Source organism: Eschrichtius robustus, chromosome 19 (genome assembly GCF_028021215.1).
Source record: "Eschrichtius robustus isolate mEscRob2 chromosome 19, mEscRob2.pri, whole genome shotgun sequence".
NCBI classification, from domain to species: Eukaryota; Metazoa; Chordata; class Mammalia; order Artiodactyla; family Eschrichtiidae; genus Eschrichtius; species Eschrichtius robustus.
Genome location: NC_090842.1, coordinates 15956803 through 15982267, shown reverse-complemented (window position 1 = coordinate 15982267; position 25465 = coordinate 15956803).

The following is a 25465-nucleotide window of genomic DNA, read 5'->3' as shown; positions in this document are numbered from 1 at the left end:
TTTTCCTTCTTCCTGTCTAATCCCTCCTCAGACTCCTTTTGGGAACTCCAGTTATTTTCCCTATCCCTTAAATGTAGGAGTTTTCCAAGATTCGGTCTTTATTTGGACTTACTTCTATTTTTTGCATTTTGTGGACAATCTGGTCCACATGCACAAGGTTTTAATTATTGCCTGTACCTCCTACATTCTGATACTAATTCTATTTTGAATCTCTTTCTTGATCTCCAACTTTCAGACTGACAGTTATATTTGGATATGTCACAGTCACATATGAAAAACTGACATTATTATCTTACCTCAGCATATCCCTTCCCCAGAATAAACCTGCTTCCCTTGTTGTAGTCTCTACCCTAGTTGGTGGCACCTTCTGCATCCTTCTTTAGTTCATAAGTTTTTTTTTTTCTTTCTTTCTTTCTTTTTTTTACAATGTTCTGTGCCAGGCACTAGGTTCTGGAGTATAGAACTACAAAGACGTTATGAGATAAGGTCCCTGCCCTCAATCACAAAGACCAGTACAGAGAAGACACATGAACAGAGAACTACATTACATTACAATTTAGTAAATACAATGGTAGAGGTGTGTGCCATATGCATTTATAACACAAAAAGGAACACAGAACTCAAATTGTGGATTCAGGAAAAGCTTCTTGGAGGAGGTGATGCCCGAGTAGAGTCCTCAGAAGTAGGAGCTTACCATGACCCCTCCCTTTCCCTTTTCTCTTCCATTACTTGCTGAGTACCATTAATTCTAGACTCTTAATGTCTCCCAGATTTGTTGCCTCTTTCCTATCACACCTGCTACTGCCTTAGTTCAGGCTTCTTTAGGATATAGCAGCAATCTCCTAATGTCTTTCCTTTTTCCATTCGTAGTATCCTCTCCCCCCAGTTGATTATCCACATTGACACTACAGTAAATCTTTATAAGAAAACATTCTGATCATAACCTTCACAGGTTTGACTGTAAAGTAATACATAATTATATGCATATGTCACATTTTACTTATCCATTCATTAGTTGATAGATGTTTGGGTGGTCTCTACTTTTTGGCTATTATGAATGCTGTTGTGAACATTCATGTTAAAGGTTTTGTGTGGACATAGGTTTTCATTTCTCCTGGCTATATACCTAAGAGTGGAATTGCTGGGTCATACGTTTTCCAGACTGTTTTACAAAGCAACTGTGCCATTTTACATTCCTACCAGCAATGTATAAGGGTTCCAATTACCCCATGTTCTTGCCGACACTTGTTATTTTCCTTTTTATTTTTTGATACTAACCAATGGTACTAATACTAATGGATATAAAGTGGTATCTCCCAGTGTTTTTGATTTGCACTTCCATGATGGCTAAGGATGTTGAGCATCTTTTTATGTGATTTTGGCCATTTGTATATCTTCTTTTAAGAAATATCTATTCAGATCTCATTTTTAAAACTGAGTTATTTTTTTATTTGAGTTATAAGAGTTCTTTATACATTCTAGATACAAATCCCTTATTAGATATATGATTTGCGAATATTCTCTCCCCTTTTGTGGAAGTGTCTTTTCACTTTCTTGTTTTTTTTTTTTCTTCATTTTCTTGATAGTGTCTTCTGAAGCATGAAAGTTTTTAATTTTGATGAATCTCCAAATATCTATTTTTTTCTTTTGTCCCATGTACTTTTGGTGTCATATTTTAGAAACCGTTGGTCACCCTAAGGTCATAAAGATTTACCCCTAAATATTGTTCCAACAGTTTTAAAGTTTTAGTTCTTATATTTCGGCCTGTGATCTATTTGGAGTTATTTTTGTGTGTATGGTGTGAGGAAGGGGTCCAACTTCATTACTCTGCATGATATCCAGTTGTTCCAGCACTGTTTGTTGAAAAGACTATTTTCCCCCATTGAATTGTCTTGGCACCTTTGTTAATAAAACAAAAAACCAAAGAAACCTGTTGACCATAAACGTAAAGGTTTATTTATGGAGCCTCAGTTCTATTTGATAGATTTATACATCTATGATTATGTCAGTACCACATTATCTTTATTATTGTAGCTTTGTAGTAAGTTTTTAAATTGGGAGGTGTGAATCTTCCAATTTTGTTCTTCTTTTGAAAGGTAGTTTTGGCTATTCTGAGTCCTTTGCATTTCCATGTGAATTTTAGGGTCTGAAAAATGCAGCTGTTATTTTGAAACAGGTTGAACTGAATATGTAGATCAATTTGGGAAGTATTGTCATCATAATATTAAGTCATCCAATCGATAAATGTAGGATGTCTTTCCATTTATGTAGATATTCTATAGTTTTTCAACAGTGTTTTATAGTTTTCTGTAAGTTTTAAATTCTTTTGTTAAATTTATTATACAATATTTTATTCTTTTTCATGATATAAGTGGAATATTTTTATTAATTTCATTTTTAGATTGTTTATTTTAAGTGTATATTAGAAGTACAAAGAAGGTATAACAATTGTAAATATTTATGCACCCAACATAGGAGCACCTCAATACATAAGGCAAATACTAACAGCCATAAAAGGGGAAATCGACAGTAACACAATCATAGTAGGGGACTTTAACACCGCACTTTCACCAATGGACAGATCATCCAAAATGAAAATAAATAAGAAAACACAAGCTTTAAATGATACATTAAACAAGATGGACTTAATTGATATTTATAGGACATTCCACCCAAAAACAACAGAATACACATTTTTCTCAAGTGCTCATGGAACATTCTCCAGGATAGATCATATCTTGGGTCACAAATCAAGCCTTGGTAAATTTAAGAAAATTGAAATCATATCAAGTATCTTTTCCGACCACAACGACATGAGACTAGATATCAATTACAGGAAAAGATCTGTAAAAAATATAAACACATGGAGGCTACACAATACACTACTTAATAACGAAGTGATCACTGAAGAAATCAAAGGGGAAATCAAAAAATACTAGAAACAAATGACAATGGAGACACGACGACCCAAAACCTATGGGATGCAGCAAAAGCAGTTCTAAGAGGGAAGTTCATAGCAATACAAGCCTACATCAAGAAACAGGAAACATCTCGAATAAACAACCTAACCTTGCACCTAAAGCAATTAGAGAAAGAAGAACAAAAAAACCCCAAAGCTAGCAGAAGGAAAGAAATCATAAAGATCAGATCAGAAATAAATGAAAAAGAAATGAAGGAGGCAATAGCAAAGATCAATAAAACTAAAAGCTGGTTCTTTGAGAAGATAAACAAAATTGATAAACCATTAGCCAGACTCATCAAGAGAAAAAGGGAGAAGACTCAAATCAATAGAATTAGAAATGAAAAAGGAGAAGTAACAACTGACACTGCAGAAATACAAACGATCATGAGAGATTACTACAAGCAACTCCATGCCAATAAAATGGACAACCTGGAAGAAATGGACAAATGCTTAGAAATGCACAACCTGCCGAGACTGAACCAGGAAGAAGTAGAAAATATGAACAGGCCAATCACAAGCACTGAAATTGAAACTGTGATTAAAAATCTTTCAACAAACAAAAGCCCAGGACCAGATGGCTTCACAGGCGAATTCTATCAAACATTTAGAGAAGAGCTAACACCTATCCTTCTCAAACTCTTCCAAAATATTGCAGAGGGAGGAACACTCCCCAACTCATTCTACGAGGCCACCATCACTCTGATACCAAAACCAGACAAAGATGTCACAAAGAAAGAAAACTACAGGCCAATATCACTGATGAACATAGATGCAAAAATCCTCAACAAAATACTAGCAAACAGAATCCAACAGCACATTAAAAGGATCCTATACCATGATCAAGTGGAGTTTATTCCAGGAATGCAAGGATTCTTCAATATACGCAAATCAATCAACGTGATACATCATATTAACAAATTGAAGGATAAAAACCATATGATCATCTCAATAGAGGCAGAGAAAGCTTTCAACAAAATTCAACACCCATTTATGATAAAAGCCCTGCAGAAAGTAGGCATAGAGAGAACTTTCCTCAACATAATAAAGGCCATATATGCCAAACCCACAGCCAACATTGTCCTCAATGGTGAAAAACTGAAACCATTTCCACTAAGATCAGGAACAAGACAAGGCTGCCCACTCTCACCACTATTATTCAACATAGTTTTGGAAGTTTTAGCCACAGCAATCAGAGAAGAAAAAGAAATAAAAGGAATCCAAATCGGAAAAGAAGAAGTAAAGCTGTCACTGTTTGCAGATGACATGATACTATACATAGAGAATCCTAAAGATGCTACCAGAAAACTACTAGAGCTAATCAATGAATTTGGTAAAGTAGCAGGATATAAAATTAATGCACAGAAATCTCTTGCATTCCTATACACTAATGATGAAAAATCTGAAAGTGAAATTAAGAAAACACTCCCATTTACCATTGCAACAAAAAGAATAAAATATCTGGGAATAAACCTACCTAAGGAGACAAAAGACCTGTATGCAGAAAATTATAGGACACTGATGAAAGAAATTAAAGATGATACAAATAGATGGAGAGATATACCATGTTCCTGGATTGGAAGAATCAACATTGTGAAAATGACTCTACTACCCAAAGCAATCTACAGATTCAATGCAATCCCTATCAAACTACCACTGGCATTTTTCACAGAACTAGAACAAAAAATTTCACAATTTGTATGGAAACACAAAAGACCCCGAATAGCCAAAGCAATCTTGAGAACGAAAAATGGAGCTGGAGGAATCAGGCTCCCTGACTTCAGACTATATTACAAAGCTACAGTAATCAAGACAGTTTGGTACTGGCACAAAAACAGAAATATAGATCAATGGAACAGGATAGAAAGCCCAGAGTTAAACCCACGCACATATGGTCACCTTACCTTTGATAAAGGAGGCAAGCGTATACAGTGGAGAAAAGACAGCCTCTTCAATAAGTGGTGCTGGGAAAACTGGACAGGTACATGTAAAAGTATGAAATTAGAACACTCCCTAACACCATACACAAAAATAAACTCAAAATGGATTAAAGACCTAAATGTAAGGCCAGACACTATCAAACTCTTAGAGGAAAGCATAGGCAGAACACTCTATGACATAAATCACAGCAAGATCCTTTTTGACCCAACTCCTAGAGAAATGGAAATAAAAGCACAAATAAACAAATGGGACCTAATGAAACTTAAAAGCTTTTGCACAGCAAAGGAAACCATAAACAAGACCAAAAAACAACCCTCAGAATGGGAGAAAATATTTTCAAATGAAGCAACTGACAAAGGATTAATCTCCAAGATTTACAAGCAGCTCATGCAGCTCAATAACAAAAAAACGAACAACCCAATCCAAAAATGGGCAGAAGACCTAAATAGACATTTCTCCAAAGAAGATATACAGATTGCCAACAGACACATGAAAGAATGCTCAACATCATTAATCATTAGAGAAATGCAAATCAAAACTACAATGAGATATCATCTCACACCGGTCAGAATGGCCATCATCAAAAAATCTACAAACAATAAATGCTGGAGAGGGTGTGGAGGAAAGGGAACCCTCTTGCACTGTTGGTGGGAATGTAAATGGGTACAGCCACTATGGAGAACAGTATGGAGGTTCCTTAAAAAACTGAAAATAGAACTACCATACGACCCAGCAATCCCACTACTGGGCATATACCCTGAGAAAACCATAATTCAAAAAGAGTCATGTACCAAAATGTTCATCGCAGCTCTATTTACAATAGCCAGGACATGGAAGCAACCTAAGTGTCCATCATCGGATGAATGGATAAAGAAGATGTGGCACATATATACAATGGAATATTACTCAGCCATAAAAAGAAACGAAATGGAGGTATTTGTAGTGAGGTGGATGAAGTTAGAGTCTGTCATACAGAGTGAAGTAAGTCAGAAAGAGAAAAACAAATACAGTATGCTAATACGTATATATGGAATCTAAGGGGAAAAAAAAAAGTCATGAAGAACCTAGTGGCAAGACGGGAATAAAGACACAGACCTACTAGAGAATGGACTTGAGGATATGGGGAGGGGAAGGGGTAAGTTGTGACAGGGTGAGAGAGTGGCATGGACATATATACACTACCAAATGTAAAATAGATAGCTAGTGGGAAGCAGCCGCATAGCACAGGGAGATCAGCTCAGTGCTTTGTGACCACCTAGAGGGGTGGGATAGGGAGGGTGGGAGGGAGGGAGACGCAAGAGGGAAGAGATATGGGAACATATGTATATGTATAACTGATTCACTTTGTTATAAAGCAGAAACTAACACACCATTGTAAAGCAATTATACTCCAATAAAGATGTTTAAAAAAGAAGTACATTTCTACAACCTTACTTAACTGATTTATGGTATCTATTGGATTTTTAGTGGATCCTTAGGATTTTTGATATGTAAGATCATCTTGTCTACAAATAGGGATAGTTTTACTTTTTTGCTTTCAACTAGGTGCCTTTTATTGTATTCTCTTGCCTAATTACCCTGGCTAGAGCTTCCAGTACAATGTTGAACGAAAGTGGTTAGAGTAGATGTCTTTTTTTTTCCTTTTCTTGGAGGGAATACATTAAGTCTTTCACCATCAAGTATGATGTTAGCTGTGTGTTTTTCTTAGATTTTCTTTATCAGGCTGAGTAACTTCTATTCCTAATCTGTTGTGTGTTTTCTTAATCATGAAAGTGTGTTGGGTTTTGACAAATGCTTTTTCTGTTTCTATTTAGGTAATCATGTGATTTTTGCCTTTCTATTCTATTGATATGGGTGTGTGTTGATTTGGATGTTGAGCCATTCCTGCATTCCTAGGATGTATCTCACTTGGTCATCAAGTATAATCCTTTTTATGTGCCTCTGGTTTTAGTTTGCTAGTATTTGTCAAGGATTTTCTCATCTATATTTTAGGAGACATCAGTCTGTAGTCTTCTTTTCTTGTGATGCCTTTGTTTTGTATTGTTATCATGTAATGCTGACTTCATAGAATAATTTGGAAGTGTTTCCTTCTCTTGAATTTTGGTACAATTTGTGAAGACATAGAATTAATTCTTTTTCAGATGTGTAGTAGATCTCACTAGTGAAGCTGTCAGCCTGGGCTTGTGGGAAGTTTTTAAACTACTAATTCAGTCTCTTTACTAGTTACTCAGAGGTATTCAAATTTTCTATTTCATCTTGAGCCAGTTTCAAGAAGTAGTTTCTGTCTTTCTAGGAATTTGTCCATTTCTTCCAAGTTATCTAATTTGTTGTTTTAAATTGTTTGTAGTGTTTTCTTCAAATCTTTTTTCTTTCTGTATGGTCAGTAGTGATGTTTCCTCTTTAATTTCTGATTTTAGTAATTTAAGTCTTCTCTCTTTTTCTCTTGGTCAGTCTAGCTAAGGATTTGTCAATTTTGTTAATCATTTCAAAGAAGTAGCATTTGGTTTTGTTGATTTTTCTCTGCCTTCTAAAAATATTTTTATTTCATTAATTTCCACTATTTAACTTTTTTCCTGCTTGCCTTAGGTTTAGTTTTCTCTTCTTTTTTCTAGTATCTTATTGTGGAAGGTTGATCTATTGATTTGAGATCATCTTATTTAATATAGGCATTATAGCTATAAATTTCTATATAAGCACTTCTTTAGCTGCATCCCATAATTTTACCCATAATTTTGCTATGTTTTGTTTTCATCTCATTCTTCTAAAAGAATTTTCTAATATCCTTTGTTATTTCATCTTTGATTAATTGACTATTTAATTGTGTTGTTATTTTCCACATATTTATGGATTTCCCAGATTTCCTTATGTTACTGGTTTCTAATTTCAGTCCACTCTGTATGATATCAGTCATTTTAAATTTATTGAGACTTATTTTATGGCCTAACGTAAGGCCAAATATTATTCTGGAGCACATTTCGTGTGCACTTGAGAAGAATGTATGTGTTGCTGTTGTTGGGCAGAGTATTCTTTACATCTAAATGTCTCTTTGGCCCTGTTAGTTGATAGTGTTGTTCAAATCTTCAATTTCCTTACTGGTCTTTGTAGTTGTTCTATCCATTACTGAAAGTGGGATATTGAGATCTTCAAACATTATTTTTTTCCCCAAACATTATTTTTTTAATTGTTTATTTCTCCCTTCAATTCTGTCACTTTTTCCTCACATATTTTGTGGCTCTGTTGTTAGGAGTATGTATGTTTATAATTGTTAAATTTTCCTCAGGGATTGACAGTTTTACCATTATAAAATGTTTCTATTCATCTCCAGTAATATTTTTGTTTTAAACCGTATTTTGCCTAGTATTAGAATAGCTGCTCCAGTTTTCTTAGGGTTGCTCTGTGAATTTATATATATATTTTTTCCATCCTTTTACTTACAACTTATTTAAAGTATATCTCTTGTAGAGAGCATATAACTGGATCTTTTTTTTTAAATCAAGTTTGACAATCTCTGCATTGTCATGATTTATAATACTATATTTGTGCTGTAAATTGTTGGTTGTGCTTCATTTCCTAAGTAAACCCACTAAATACAGTGGTGCTCATGGAAGCGTTATATTGAATACTTTCTGAATTTCTTCCTCTTCCTGTCCCTATTTTAGCATTTTGAATGCTGCCATTGTTAGATATAGATATATAAAACCAATGTAACTCATATCATGTAGGTTGTCTGAGCAAAAAAGTAAGTTATCTATTAGCTTTGAAACCAGAGTGCTCAGTGTTAGTGGTTGTTGGATCACATTCCTTTGAGTCAGTAAAGTATAGCATATATATTAGAAGTAAGCAGGACTTTTTTCCTTTAGCAGAAATCTCTCTCTTTTAACCCTAACTATGTTAAAGTTAGAGTTTTGGCTTTGGAGTTGCCAGGAATAACTTTACTTTACATGTATAATTAACCAGATTGAATAACAGAGCAAAAGAACATACTTTATTTCCACACTGTGGTAATAATAAAACAGTTACTAATTTTGGAGCTGCACATTATTTCCATAGTTGGATATGTCTTAATAAGGGAGTGGTTTCCTCTCACTAACCTCAAGTCACACCAAGAAACCTGCTTCTGCATAAAGGAGGTTTAACTTATTTTCTAAGCTAAATAATTTTTCAGCATAGGATGTTTAAGTACATATTTTTCTTCAGGCTACAATCTAGAATCTATTAGTAGGAAGGTAAGGTTGAGAATTCCTGCTTTGGTTGATTCAGTGCTTTACAACCTGAACTGTTCCTTGAGGCAAGCTATTTCTCAATTCCATTTTTTCTATCTATATTCTGAAAATAATAAAGACACCATAGCTATGAGGTAACTTCAATGTTATATCCTACTTGTTTAAAATCAGGGACTTTTTGTGGGGTGGAGGAGGAGGGGAAAGTACTGGGAAAGAAGAGTAAAAATATAATTAAAAAATTTTATTATCCAGACTTCTATATAGTAGTGGCATTTAAAAATAAAACTAGAGAAAGGGTTCTTGGTGATATTTCTCGGTTTCCATTTAATTTTTGGTTGAGGATATTCAATGTTCTGTCAGTTTCTTTGCATTTTTAAATAAAAGCCCACCAAAGAGTTCAAATTTTGATCCTTGAGATGATTAGGTACTTATTTAGATAAAGGCTTAGTTACGTATCACCCTCAAATTTAATTGTTTGTTCTGTGTTCACTGGAATTTTGAAGCAAAATCAAAAGAGCACTGAACACTAAATAGTTTCTCAAGCGGTAACTGCTATTTTTCTTTATGTTGAAAAGCTATTTAGCTTAAGGGAGAAAATTAAAATATCCTGGTAATTACTTTGTTCTACCTGTAGTGTCTTGATAATGATTTATCTTATTCAGATAGAATATGGCAGCTAACACATGATTTCATTTTAACAATTTGTTGGTTGAACCTAATCATCTCTAACTTTAATAGATTTGTATCAATTATATACTCACAGTGAGAATGCCTCACAAAAGGTCTTCTTTCCAAACTACTAACACCTTCCATTGGAGACCAGAAGGCATCACTCACTGCCTATTAGCTGATATTTGTTCCTTATCTGCTATCTTTTTTACATCATATGTCAGTGCCCACTGTGAAAGGAACTAGAAGCCACCTAATCAATAAGATGCTCTTAATTTTCTGCCTTCTCTCTCTTTATATATTTTTGAGGTATAATTTATAAACAATAAAATAAATTAAACAAATTACATAAACATTTTATTATTTTTTAATTTAAAGTTATTTATTTTTATTTAAAATTGTTTATTAAACAAATTTACACAAATTTTAAGTGTACACAAATGTAAATACTAACCCAATTTAAGTATACAGTACTTACATCACCTCAGAAAGTTCCCTTATGCCACTTTTCTGTCAGCCAGGAGGTGAGTGTTTCAGTTCCAAACTCCATCTGAATGCTTGCTTTCTTGAATCACTAATGGTACTAACTGTCCCCGGCTGGCTCCCCAGGATGTAGACTCTGAAAGGGAGTTTAGCTTGCAGAGTGTTTATTAAGGAGTGCCCTTGGGATCAACATTTGTGAAGGCAGGGGAAGAGAGCAGGACTGGGTAGCAGGAAGAGTCAAGCTGCCAGAAGGCCAAATGCCATCCTGGACTGACCCCATGAAGAACTCTGGGCCTTGACTAGCTTTGTAGAGTTATCTGGAGTTGGGGCAAGAGGGTCAAGCCTTTATATTCCCATTTTGATCAGTTGTTGGATGCAGGCTGCCCTGAGAAGAGACTCAACCTTAGAGAATGTGGGTTTCTGCAGTTGAGGCCATCGTAGAAGGGCCTGTCAGATGATGGTTGACCACTCTCTCAGCAGCTGGGCAACAAATCCTTCATCCAAGGGGAATTTGAAAAGTATCTCACATTGTCTCTCACATTGCTGTTAAGGAAATTCAAGCTGCTTGGAAGCGCAGGTGTTTTTTATTCAAGTCTAGAAGGAGGAAACCAGAATTAGAATAAAGAGTAATTGATAGCAGCTAAATACTAGAAAATTCATGATTACATTATTTAAAACTTATTCTAATAATATTTTTGAATATGTTTTATGATTTATTCATTCAAGAAATATTTGAGAGCTTATATTAATGGAGACATTTATCCTTCATCTTGGCCACCTACTAGCTGAATCCCTTATATTTGGGAACTCCTCTGTATGAAGCCAAGCTCATCTACCACATTAGAGACTGAAAATGCAACGTTGTTGAAAGGGCTGCAGGCCTCAAACCTAAGCTCTGCCAAACAGACAAATTTTTTAATCAGACCTGGTGTTGTGAAGGACCAGAATTTTGTTTTTAATGGTTTGTTGTGCCAGCAGAATAGTGAGTAAAGCCATATCCACTTTCCAGAGATGGCAGTGTTTCACCAGACTCCACTTTGGTGGAGTCAGCAGTGTAAACACCCAGAGCCAAAGACAGTAGTTTCCTCACCAGACTAGTTCTTTGGCATGCTTCTTCGGGTTTTGTTTCTGACTGGGTAGCCTATCTGCTTAATTAACTAGGATTGGTGTCTGTTGCTTGCCCCTCAAAATCCCTGGCTAATATAGCCTACCCTCCACCAAATGCTCTAGGCAGTAGGATTATCATGGTGAAAAGAAAAACGTTTAGTGGGGAGAGGCTGATGGTTAGTAAGAAGATAAATTGAGAATATAATTCTAGACTATAAGTAGCACAAAGGAAGTGAACAGGAAAAAGATAAATAAAAGAGGGGAAATTGGAGATGGGGGGCAAGGGATCCTTATAGAAGGCTAGGAAAGTAAAATGATTGCCCTGAGACCAGTAGGCTGAGAGGAAGAGTGAGCTGGGTGAAAGGGGAAGGGGTGTGATGAAAAAGAATTTTGCAGCCAGAGACAAGAGCATTTGCAAAACGGGTGAGAATGAACTTGACTTAACTGTTCAAGGAACCAAAAGGAGCGTTGTGGTTGTCAGTTGTGTTTGTTTAGCTAATTTAATAGAGTTTCTCTTTTTAAAGAAAAATACATTTTGATATGAAAACCTATGCTGTAACTGATGGCTGTCTATTAACTCTGAAGCAGTACTGTTTAGATCCAAAAACTTGTCTGATTGACTACATTAGAATCACCAGGGAAGTTTTCAATAAGTACAGATTTCTGGGACCCACCCATAGAGAGTCTAATCAGCCAAATTTGTAATCATTAGTGTTAGACTGCAATGTTATATGAGGTAACACTGTCGGCAAAGCAGAAGCTTACTTTAATTTCAGCTAAAGCACACTGGAGTAACAGCACTGGTTACTGCAAATGCTGTGCATGTCTCATGCATGTGAGATTGGTATATACCCCTTTACTTGATAGACATAAAGCTTTTACCTGACTAGAAATAAAAAAGGGAGAAATCAGTCTTTCTTTCGTTAAATTTTGCCTTTTTATGTAGAATTCTATGCTAGTTGTGTTGTACAAGGTAAAATATATATATATATATATTTGGAAGTCTAGTTGCTAGCTGTATCTGACAAGGTGAAAATCCTAGTAATTCTCAATAATATTCAGTATTGAATAAAACCCCAGATGCTAATATATTGAATCCTGTTGTGAGGTTATTGTTGATAACAGATTAAAAACTTTTTTTTTATTGTCTATAGGACATGTTTTTATCCAGAGTCTGTAAGAATACTATGGATTAGCTTCAGGTTCAGCTAATTTGAAGGGAACCCCAGTCCAGGTTTTATTAACAGATATAATTCAAAGTATATCTTACCAAAGAGTCAACCTAGTTAAAGAACTCTGAGCAGAAGGCAAGCTGTTTTAATTATGAGGTCATTGATAACTTGGAGCTTTTCTAGGTGAGGACCAGTGTATCCAAGTAGAAGCCATGCTATGCTTATTCTGATCACAATCAGACAATTATGCAATTTTGTCTCCCTGAGTATAAATTTTTACCAAAAAACCCCGTGAATGTTATATTAAAATATAAGAAAATTGTTGTCTAAGATTCTGTGTTTGTCAAACTCAAACTGGTGTCTTGTACATTTTATTTCACTCCCCTGAGGAAGGAATAAACATGACACTTCTTTCTGAAGCATCACTTTCCCTTGATGCTCGTGATATAAAACCTTATTTTTGTATGGAAACAAATATGTATATATTCTAGAATAGGGAATTTATTATTTTCATAAAAATGTGTCATTAATATGTAGTGATTTATTGTTTTAAAATGATTTAGTAAATGTTTTTAAATTTTCTCAATTTCCATTATTGCAAATATTAATTGTTATAATCACATAAACAAACTCTTTGGAGTTCTCAATAATTTTAAGAGCATAAAGGAGATCCTGAAACCACAAAGTTTGAACCAGAACCACTGGACTAGGTAAAAGACTACTTTCCCCCAACTTAGCTAACATTTAAATATATCCTCACAGCCTTGTCCATGGAAAATATTTACAGCTTCTTGTTTCACTTTCATTTTTACTCCTTATTTTCTTTCAATTTTGCAAAGAGTTAGGTAAAGCAAAGACCTGGACTGGGAATGGGGAGCGAGTAAGGAGGCAGATAAGCGTGTTTCCATTATAAGAAGATAGTTTAAAGTATTGGGAGTTGTCAAAGCATATGTTTTCTTTCTATGATTCTGACTTAAAGAAGTAGTAATTTCTGATGTATTTTAAGCCTAGGCAAAGAAGTATATTTTGACTATATCAATGTTTTATTTTTCTTTAAAAACATTTACTTCATCTTTAAGGAAACGGTGTTTTTAAAATTAATGTTCGTTTTTTTAAAAAATGGTAACTCATTTCCAGTTTTTAGTAGAAGTTATGAGGAAATTGATTCCATTCACTGTATTTGTTTTGCTTTGAAGCCTTCAGGAATGGTTCTGTATATTCTTCAAAAGTGAGATAGATAGACTGATAATCAATGTTAAATCTTTTTTTTTTTTTCAAACTTTCTGATATAAAGAAAGGAGATTGCTTTCTAGAAAGAACCAATTCTTTTTTCTGAAAGAACTTTAAAAATATAATAATTGTCAGTTGCAAGAATAAATATCCCACCAAAACTCTCATATGTAGATGTAGAAATTTGGCAATTATTTCACCATTATTTGGAAAATTATCTGTGGAAACATTTATTTGCATTTCAAGGGGATGATTATTTTTATATTTTAACTGAGCTGCCATCCTATTCATGAATATGAGACTTAAGGCATTGGAACGTCTGGGAACCAGAGTTAGATTTTTAATAAAGTCTAACTGTTCTCTTCCAAAAGCAGTAGCGTTAGTGACCACATGTTAGGCTGGGAGTCACCACCAAGAAATGCCAGTAAGTGTCAATGGGTACCACTTGGGAGGACAACAAGGAAATAAAACTACCATGGGGTAAAAAAGTATAAGAGAGAAAAAAAGGAAAAGTGAGGGGTGGTTGTGGTAGAGTCCTTCAGTAGTATCTAGTGAGAATATTCAAAATAATTTAGGGCCATTACGGGTTTCAGGCACTAACCAACAAATAGATAAAGCCAGCAAATCTCTACTGTGATTTGTCAGTTGGCTGGTTAGTCCCCTTGGTCAACATCACTAGCATGCTGTTGATTCCTCTGAGTTGCATGGGTGATATTGTGAGGAGGGTCAGGAAATAGTTGATCATACCAGCCAAATATCAGATGCTGGCTTAAGTATTTTGCGTGATATGTTTTTTTAACTGAACTTTTTATCTTGGAATAACTTTAGATTTACAGAAAAGTTGCAAAGATAGTACAGAGTCTGGGTATACCCTTTACCAGATTTCACTTTCCCCTCAGGTTATCATCTTACATTACTGCTTGGTTTCTTTTAATCCTCACAAACAACCTTTGATAGAAGCTAGTATTATTTTGTTTTCTGTAAGAAGAAACTTAGGCCATATTGTGAGGAATAATATATCTATTATTTCAACAAATATCTGAGTGCATACTATGTGGCAGGCATTATTTTAGGGTTGGCCATGGGCATACATTGGTGAGTAAGATGGTATGCCTGCCTTCGTGGAATTGTAATATTTATGTCATTTGTTCTGCATAGTACTACGTTGAACTAATTTCCTTTTTGTTTCTCTAGGAAGTCATTATAGGAAAAGCGCTGAAATGTTTATCTTATGGGTGAAGTAGTATTGACTATCGCCCACCACCCAATTTGTTTCCTCAAAATTATGAGATGTAGTTAGCTCAAGGTCTCTACACTTAGCCACCTTCTCAAACTGCTCCGTGATGGTAACATATGCCATTTTGGATTTCTGATTATCTGTATACCCAGTTATATTTATTGCTGTATATTGTCATCCTCTAAACATCCTCTGTTGGCTTACAACCTAAAATGCATTGGCTCTGTAGGTAGTATAGATTATGTGAAAATATAGTTCTCAGCATCAGAAGCCTGCGTTAGATTTTCAGTGATGAAATATAGCCTTCAAGTCTGTTAACAGAAATGGGAATCCCATGACTACCTCACCACACTCCTTGCTGAAAATACTACTGTTCCTGAGGGGGGTGGGTCATTGACCTTTACATCCATTATAGAGGTATGGGAGGAGCAGGGAGGAAGAAGTATCTTAAGTAATAGGTTAGCCACAGAGAGACAAAAGAATAATCAGAGCACTTAAAAGCTGGTGGAAGCTTATGAAAGAATGGGGAAGTGAGCTTCTTGTAACAGGGATCCCTGCTGTTCTCTATTTTCAGTGCGGCAAAGCAAACCAGGCCCCTATGGACTCTAAAGAATGAATTATGGACCTGAATAGTAATGTGGTAGTGCTAATGATTTCATCAGTGACCATGGCCTTTGTCATTCCATTTTGGGTGTATGTGTGTCTATATGTGTGCATTTGGGCCAATTAACTTATTAAATAACTTATTTGACTTAAAAAATAAATTGTAGTTTTTCAAGAATAATTGTTATTATGAATTTGGCAGTGTGGGAAATGCACGTTATATGTTTCTACAATCATACTGACTGAACAAACAAATAAGTTACATCATTTTTTTGTGTGTTTAGTCCCATGTACATACTGCTTTCAGCCTAGTCCTTTTTCTGTCAGTCTTTTAGATCTTTCTCCAAATTATTCTATCAAAAACTGAAATTTTCAAGTTTCTTCTCTAAATTTTCCCATTTTCTCCCATCATCCTTTAATTCATTCTCATGCATTAGTTTTTATAACCTTCTAGAGACAATCAGATTTCCTTTTGTTTGTATTTACATTTTTTTCAGAAATCTAGATTTTAATCTTTATATTTGTGAGTTTTATTAAGTGTCTGTTGTGGCAGTAATGATTTATAATAGACTCCCAGTTGTCAATAGAGATGTTATACCACTATTAAGTCTAAAAAATATAATAATGAAATGAATATTTCTTCTAGACATGTATTTATAGTTCCTCCAGACCAGTATCTAAGACTTAATCCAAAGTTCAGTTAGTTTTAGAAGAGACATTTTACATCTTTCCATACTTCCTCATCTAAAATATTCCTGAACAGTTTATATGCTTTTCATGCTCTCTTTCTCCCAACTGTACATTTATGACATTAATGTTCTTAGAGTTTAGTGTTTCATTAGTTTTCTGGAATCTCATGGTTTTCTCAAACCTAATTTTGATTTCATACTACTAGCTTTAAACTTCTCTAAGATTCTCTCAAGGGATCCTTGAGGGAGTTGGACTTGTTCTTGAGGCACTCAAGAATGATTATTCAATCTGTTCTTAAGTATGTGATGTGGGTCAGCATTTCATTGAAGACAAATGAAATATCTCTTAGTTTTAAGGTGAAAGTCACCTCATTCTCTTCATACTCTGCTAAATACCAAGCTACGAACAACCACAGACCACACGTAGATGGAGATACGATGCTATGCTATGCTAGGCTTCACTACACTACACTGCACTACTTTACACTAAGTGAAAAGTGCAAGGATGGGCTACTGTCCTCAATTTATATGAAGATTTGTGTGAAAGAAATGTACCTCGAAGAGGTGGAGATCCTCCAAAAACCCTCTTCTGCCTAAGGGTGCCCTTTGCTATTGACATTAATTAGCAACTTTGAGCTAGTTTTATGCTGCCCAAAATGAAGTGGAGAATTAATAATTTTCTCTGAATCTGAATTCTCTTCTAGATCATTTGGGACATCAGTCTATTTTTTTATTCTTCTACCTAGAGCATGGCCCCTGTGCAAGTGACAGAATTTATATTTCTGTTAAGCTTGAGACTTCTAAGAAATCCCCTTTCTTTTCTACAAAGGGACAATTTAAGATCTCTCACTGAGACTTCCCACATTGTCTTATGTGCTGAATACTGCTTGCTGAGTTTAGATTGTCAATTTCTGTCTAATGGTTTTATCTTTTAGAAATCTCAAAAGCAAATAATTCTGTTGCCATTCTTCTCAAGGTGTGTATATGCCTTTCAAATATTTGGTTGGAAACAGAAGACTGTTCCTGTCTTGCTCATCTGGGTAAAACTCATTTACTGTTTTTCCTTTTAAACTGTTAGCTCAAGTGACCTTACACACGAGTCCCAGCTGTGCATTAGCATTGCTTGGGGATGTGTTTGTATCTTTTGTCTAAAAATACCCAGCCGGTAGGATTCATGATCCATGAAAGCTAATTGAAACAATTTTTCTTCAAGTTTTGGCAAGCGAAGCATGCATTATAAGCATTAATATCTATAAATTGAATTGTTAATGAATCTAGACACTAATAATGAATGCAATTTTGCAGGCTTAACTAGAAACACTAAAATTATCAGGATCTGGAGCAGAATTTTCAATCATTTTTGCTTATTAAATAGCAAAGCTATGCTTTTAATAGCTAATCATTTTTATTTGACCCCATAGGAGTAGCTCAGTTGATTAGAAACAGGTTTCTAAGTGCAAAACAATGTTGTTTTTCTCTTACTGTTTTAACCGCCAAAGCACTGAAATTTTAAGATGGATATTTGATCTCACAGTCTGTGTCTTCTAATCACATCTGTACATACATTTCAATGCTTTATGAAATATCTACTTACTCCATTTCTCCTACATTAAGCTGTATGTTTGTGTGTATGCATATGTGTGTGTATGTGCACATGTGCATCCTCTTCAGTTTTTAAAGTCACTGTCACAATTGGCTTAAACAAATGGTCTCATTTTACATGAAAATATTTGAGAAGAAGATTGCATTATTAAGGTGTAATACAATTTTGAGCGTAATGGTTGCCTGGTAGATTTATTATTTTCAGAGCCTTTGATATATATATATATTTGCATTTGAATATCATCTCCTAAAACTTTTGCATAGACCCAGTTTAAATAGCAGCAAAATCTAGTATTGGGTTGGCCAAAAAGTTTGTTCAGTTTTAAGTAAAAAGACATTTTTCATTTTCACCAAGAATTTTATTGAACAATGTAGTCACTAACCGAATGAACTTTTTGGCCAACCCAATACATAATGTTAAACAACAATGGAGTGTTTTTCCCCTAGTGCTTGAGTGACTTGAGATAGTAAGTCATGCACTGAAGGGTACATTTAGTGCCTTTCAGTAGCTATATACCAAATAGTTACCAAGTGGCCTGAAAGAGTTAACGCACCTTTCTGTGTCCTTTCGCTTACTACCAAGGAATGACTTAACCACTAGGAAGAATGAAATGGTACTAACTAGGAATATGTGACATCTCTCTCTATATTCTCATGGAGGTGACTGAAACTGGAAGTCAAAGTACCTTTTCTGATTGCTTCTTTCCCTACAAATCTTAAGGATATTGACCACTGCTTTGGCTTGAACTAAAGAAAACTACGATCATAGATTATGATCCTTTGTATTTCTATGGTGTCAGCTGTAACATCTCCTTTTTCATTTCTAATTTTACTGATTTGAGTCCTCTCCCTTTTTTTCTTGATGAGTCTGGCTAAAGGTTTATCAATTTTGTTTATCTTCTCAAAGAACCAGCTTTTAGTTTTATTGATCTTTGCTATTGTTTTCTTCGTTTCTATTTAATTTATTTCCGCTATGATCTTTATGATTTCTTTCCTTCTACTCACTTTGGGTTTTGTACATGTATACAATGGAATATTACTCAGCCATAAAAAGGAATGAAGTTGGGTCATTTGTAGAGAAGTGGATGGACCTAGAGAGTCATACAGAGTGAACTAAGTCAGAAAGAGAAAAGCAAATATAGTATATTAACGCATATATGTGGAATCTAGAAAAATGGTATAGGTGATCTTATTTGCAAAGCAGGTATAGAAACACAGACGTAGAAAACAAATATATGGATACCAAGGGGGAAAGGGGTGGGGTGGGAGGAATTGGGAGACTGGGATTGACACATACATTATTGATACTATGTATAAAATAGACAACTGATGGGAATTACTGTATAGTACAGGGAACTCTACCTCATGCACTGTGGTAACCTAAATGGGAGGGAAGTCCAAAAGGGAGGGGATATCTGTATGCATATGGCTGATTCATTTTGTTGTGTAGTGGAGGCTAACACAACAGTGTGAAGCAACCATACTCCAATAAAAATTAATTAAAAAAAAAAAAGAAAGAAAAGAATACTAAGAAGCCAAAGTGTAGAAGTTGAGTCTGATAGTAATTTTTGCTTCAGAGTTTATAGGTTGGAATTTTTGTGTAAAGGTAGCCCGGAAGGGTTATTAGGATTCTTCGGTATTGTTTTTTTTTTTTTTTTTTTTTTCCTTCAGCATGTTGCATATTCCTTTTTACTACCAGGTCTAAGAATGTATAACCAATGTATATCATACATATTTTCTCAGGAATGTAGTGTGTATTGTATTATCATTTATGAAATTGTTTTCAGGATTTGTCAGCCATCATAGATGTGATAATTACAGGCATGCACTTTTTTCCCCTGATGACTATTTTCTTTAGTTAACTAAAGCTTATACCTTAATTCTTATATACATGTCTTCATCAAAATGGAAATCGAATAGTCTTAGAGCATTTTGTACCACTCTTCCCAAAAGCTGATGATCAGTCTACATGTATGTGACTGAATCAGCCCAAGAAAATCTTCCAGGCCACAAAGCCCAAGAAAAAAACAAACAGCAAAACAAAATCCTTCCTCAAAGGACTGTTTAGAGAACACTCATTTCTTAGTTAATAAGCTTTTAGTACTTTCTGGCATTTTGATCAATATTTTAAAATGTTTTTATTGAATTCAGTCTTTCTCTTCCTGTTAGAAATAAAATTTGGATGGACTATATTTTACATATCAGTAAATCTTGATTAAATGATTCCCTGGATTATAATCCTGCCTGGATTTGACTTATCTTAATAAATTAATAAAAATTTCCAAGAACATGTAATTTTAAAACTGTATATACCAATCTAAGTTCTGATATCAAAATCTTCTCCAGAATTGCCTAAGTCATTTCGCAACCATTTGACATGGCCACTTGCAGCACAGAAATAATACATGCTCCTGAATAAGCAAGAGTTTTTGCCTATTCAAAACTTCTTGCTATTATCTGGTCAATTTCATGGAAATGAATTCCACAGACAAGTCTTAATAGTTAAGATCAACCTATTATAAGTGATTATACTTAGAGCAGAGTAGGAATCTTCTACTTTTCTTTCTTATCCAAATATTTGAAAAATATTCTACATCAGTTCAGTTTTCTTGAAGTTTTTACAATATCCTGGTCATGTGATAGTTTACATTAGAAACATGACTTAAAATCTTTAAAATAAAATTTATTTCTATTTTTAGTTAGAAGGAAATGTGCTGACATTATCACTGCAGTATTTGATTTTTACACTAGCTCTGTTTCTCAAAAATGTTTCTTTTAATATCTGCGGTGTTATAAATAGAAGGACCAAACTCTGTGTTATACTGAATGACATACCTCATTCCAAGATAGAGCGGGGTTGAAAGGATGTCTCTAACACAAACATTTTCTCTTCTTATAAGTGCTTTTGGAAGATAGCATTCTATAAAAGACATTAAAAACAGTATGTCAAACTTGAACATAAGAATAATTCTTATTGCAAGCTTACTTCTTAAAATATCATCATCTTCATCTTAAAATGTATCCTCATTGTCATTATCTTAAACTATTCCTCTCCGTTAAAATAGTAGGACTTGAGGCTTTGTAATGTTAAAAATCTATTCTGCAGTGCTTATTTTAAAAATACAATGTTAACAGAGTGATTTTAAACCAAATCCTGAGCTATATCTAAAGGTTATGGTTTTACATGACCAAGAACCAGAATTCTCTTTAGATCCTCAGGCCTATGCTTTTCACAGTATCTTTCCATGACTTACATAAGATAAGAAACCAATAGGGACACTTACACATTGCTTATGTGAGGAATCCAGGAAAACAAACACATATAAGAATGGGTAAATTATGAGACTTGGAAATTATGATTACTTGTTAATACTATCCTATTTTTAGAAGTTAACTTAGAAGTACCTTGGGGACATTATGTTCCTTATGACACATTTTACTGTTGTTGTGACCACCCATTGGTTATATTATAGTACAAGCTTTAATGTGGGTTCTAAAACTATATCAGTTACAACTTTATCTTAACTACAGTAGATTAATCCAATATTTTCTCCAATTTCCCATATTATTTCCTTATTTTCAAATAAGTAGTCCAGGGCTTCCCTGGTGACGCAGTGGATAAGAGTCTGCTTGCCAATGCAGGGGACACAGGTTCGATCCCTGTTCTGGGAAGATCCCACATGCCGCGGAGCAACTAAGCCCATGCACCACAATTACTGAGCCTGCGCTCTAGAGCCCGCGAGCCACAACTACGGAAGCCCACGGGCCTAGAGCCCATGCTCCGCAACAAGAGAAGCCACTGCAGTGAGAAGCTTGTGCACCGCAGTGAAGAGTAGCCCCCCGCCTGCCGCAACAAGAGAAAGCCCACGTGCAGCAACAAAGACCCAACAGAGCCAAAAAAAATTTTTTTAATTAAAAAAAAAAAATCAAATAAGTAGTCCAGAAGTAGGCAGTTCAGAGCTGGTTCATCTACTTGAGGAAGTCATCAAAGACCCAGGTTCCTTCTGGTAATTTCCTGTTCTTCCATAGTTAGTGTGCAGCTTTTGTTTTTCCAGTCAAAATGCTTGTTCTGACTGCAGGCATTGTATCTACATCCCAAGTAAGGAGAAGGGAGAAATAACAAAGGGCAAAATTTATCTTGCTAGTCTTGTGTTTATCAAGAAAGTGAAACTGTACTCAGGGACTTTCATTTATATCTCATTGGCTAGTACTGTCACATGATCATGCCTAGTTGTGAGGGAATCTGAGGAGGTGAGTACTTTTTTTATTGAGGTATAGTTGATTTACAATATCATATAAGTTTCAGGTATATAACATAGTCACAGTTTTTAATGATTATACTGCATTTATAATTATTATAAAATATTGTCCATACCCCTTGTACTGTACAATATATCCTTGTAGCTTATTTATTTTATACATAATAGTTTGTACCTTTTAATCCTCTATCCCTATCTTGCTCCTCCCCACTTCCCTTTCCCCACTGGTAACCACTCGTTTGTTTTCTATATCTGTGAGTCTCATTTTTGTTGTATTCACTAGCTTGTTTTTTTTTTTCAGATTCCACATACAAGTGATAACATATAGTATTTGTCTTTCTCTGTCTGAGTTATTTCACTAAGCATAATACCCTCCAAGTCTATCCATGTTGTTGCAAATGGCAAAATTTCATTCTTTTTTATGGCTGAGTAGTATTCCATAGTGTGGTGGGTGTGTGTGGGTGTGTGTGTGTGTGTGTGTGTATACACATACATACCTATGGAAGGTGAGTATTTTTTAAAAATTATTTCTTCTGTTTTTTTTTAATAGCCAATACAGTCTCAAACTTAAAACATCAAAGTATAGAAGGGTATATTAGTGAGAATCTTCCTTTCATATCACACCTCCTTCATCCTTCCACTTTCATGTACTGCCCCCCCCCACACCCCCCACCCAAGAAACAGGTAACCACTGGTTTAGTCTCTTTTTTATCCTTCTAGAAATTTTTTAAATGTATATGATTCAAATATGTGTTCTTTTCTCCCCCCTTTTTTAAATATCGTACGTGGTGCATGAGATAAGTATCTTTAACTGGTCACATAGCTGCCTCAACCAAACTAAACTAAAAAAACAAACCAGGATTCTTTTAATAAGGAGGGAAGGAGAGTAAAAAACATCTTCCTTGGACTGTTTTATTTATTTATTTTTATCTGAGTTGAGTCCAGTATTATACAGATAGCTGTGAAACTATTGATTCTATTTAGCAACTGACAAAGGCATAAGTGTTTTTCAGAACAGGTACCTGTATCATCTGTGTAGCACAACCCTGTATAGAGGAGTTGATCAATAAATGTATAATATAGAGCTCATGATGTCCTTTACCCCATAACTGCTCATCTTCAACGCAATTAATGAAACTAACATTTGGTAAATTTTTCAGACCAGAAACTAAGTGGTCATTCATTTTTCTCCAGCCTCCAGATGCCTCTCCTTCTCTTATATGCCACATCCATTCAGTCAGTCAGTCAGTCAGTTAGTCAGTCCTGCTGATTCTACCTTCAAAAGATATCCCAGCCCCTCCACCACCTCTATCCTGAACCTGACCACTGTACCTGTCTCCCTACTTCCCTTCTTGCCCTCTACAATCCATATAATAAACTAAGTGACCTTAAAAATAAGTCATTTTCCTGCATAAACCTTTCCAAAGGCTTTCAACTGTAATTAGAATGAAATCCAAAGACTATTCTGAGGCCCATGAAGCCCTAGGTGATAGGGTGTTTGTCTACCTCTTCTTTGTCTCCTCCTACTCCTGCCTCAGTGTCATTGTATTCTCAGTTTTGCATAGTATGCTCTTGTCCCAGCTGCACGCAGGGCTCTTTATTTGGACTCAGCTTACATGGCACCACCTGTTGACCACTTTTTAATCATCTATACAACCCTTCTTCCTTGTACTCCAACATTTTCTGTTTCATTCCTCTGTTTTATTTTCCTCATAACACAACTATCTAAATATTATTATTTGTGTACTTGTTAATTCTCTGGCTTTTCCCACTAAAGTATAAGTTTCATGAGTGCAGGGACTTTGTATTGTTTATTTATTCATTCAGCAAAATGTTCGTTGAGTACCTGTTATGTGCCAGATCCTTTGCCATGCAGGGATGATAACAATAAACAAAATGGACAAAAATTACTTCCTTCATAGAACTTTTATTTGTGTGCATATGTGCATGTACGTTTCTGTATGCCGGAGGATAGACAATAAACAGATAAATAAAATATATAGTAGTTTAAACTTAAGTACTTCTATGAAGAAAAATAAATAAGGAAAGGGGATGAGGATCATCTGGATGTTGGCAGTTGTTTTCACTTTCTCTTTGCTATTTTCACACTAATGATTGTACCAAACCACCTAAAAATCAGTGGCCTTTCAACACCAGACATATCTGTGGGTTTCCTGAGGTTGAAATAATCCAGGCTAGACTTGGCCCCAGTTTATGGCTCAGTTTCAGGTATGTTCCATGTGTCTCCCATTTTTCTGGCACCGGTGGAATACCAAATCATGTTATCCTCCATGGCAAAAAGCAGGAGTATAAGAGCCCAGGCCTAGTAGTACAGACCATTTTAAGTCTGCTTGAATCATGTCCAGTAACTTCCCAGTGGCAATAGCAAATCACATGGTCAAGTCTAAAGTCTGGGGGCAAGGATGTACATCTTGGCCACCATAAAGCCAGAGTGTGGATATGTAATGCTACTACAGAGGAGTGAAAAATTGAGACTGATAATGTAATCTAATGTAAGGTCAGGGAAATCCTTGCTGTCATTTGAGTAAAGTGAGAGGTGAAGGAGGGAATCATGTGGCTATCTGGGTGATTCAGGCAGAGAGAACAGCAAACACAAAATTCTAAGGTGAGAATACTCCTGTCCTGTTAGAGGAACAGCAAGAAGGCCAGTGTAAGCAGAGCAGAGTGAGAGTGAGAATAATGGAGAGGTCAGAGAGATTGTGGAGGATGGTGGCAAGGTAGGCTTGTATATCATGGTAAAGACTTGGGCTTTTCTCAGAACGAGATGAGAAGCCTAAGAGGGTTTGAGCAGAAGCATAACATGATCTGACCAGCGCAGAGCCTGGCATGTGATGATTGCCCAGTATATATTTGTTAAGTGAATGCATGGTGATGACACTTATTCTGACTTAAGTAAGCCTTCCCAAAATAATGAAAGAGAGAAATACTTAGAGAGTGAATGGAGTAAAATAACCAAAGGCTTAGAAATGATAGTTATTAACAATCAAATAGAAATGACTCACAAAAAGGGGAGATCCTGGTGAGACAGGAGTAAGGTATTGCTTGCCAAGTGAAAGCCATTTGGTGGAATCTTTTCAACCCAAAGAAAAGCCCATTGTGTTTGAAATTGAGCTAATTATCCAAAAAGTACAAGACTGAACTTGGTGGCCATCCTTTTGGGATTCTGAAGGGGTCAGAGATTCCATCATTGTAAAATGATAGGAAGGAGGTGATTTTAGATGGAAGCAATTCACTGCAAATTAGCATATAGTAAGCACTTAAATACTTACA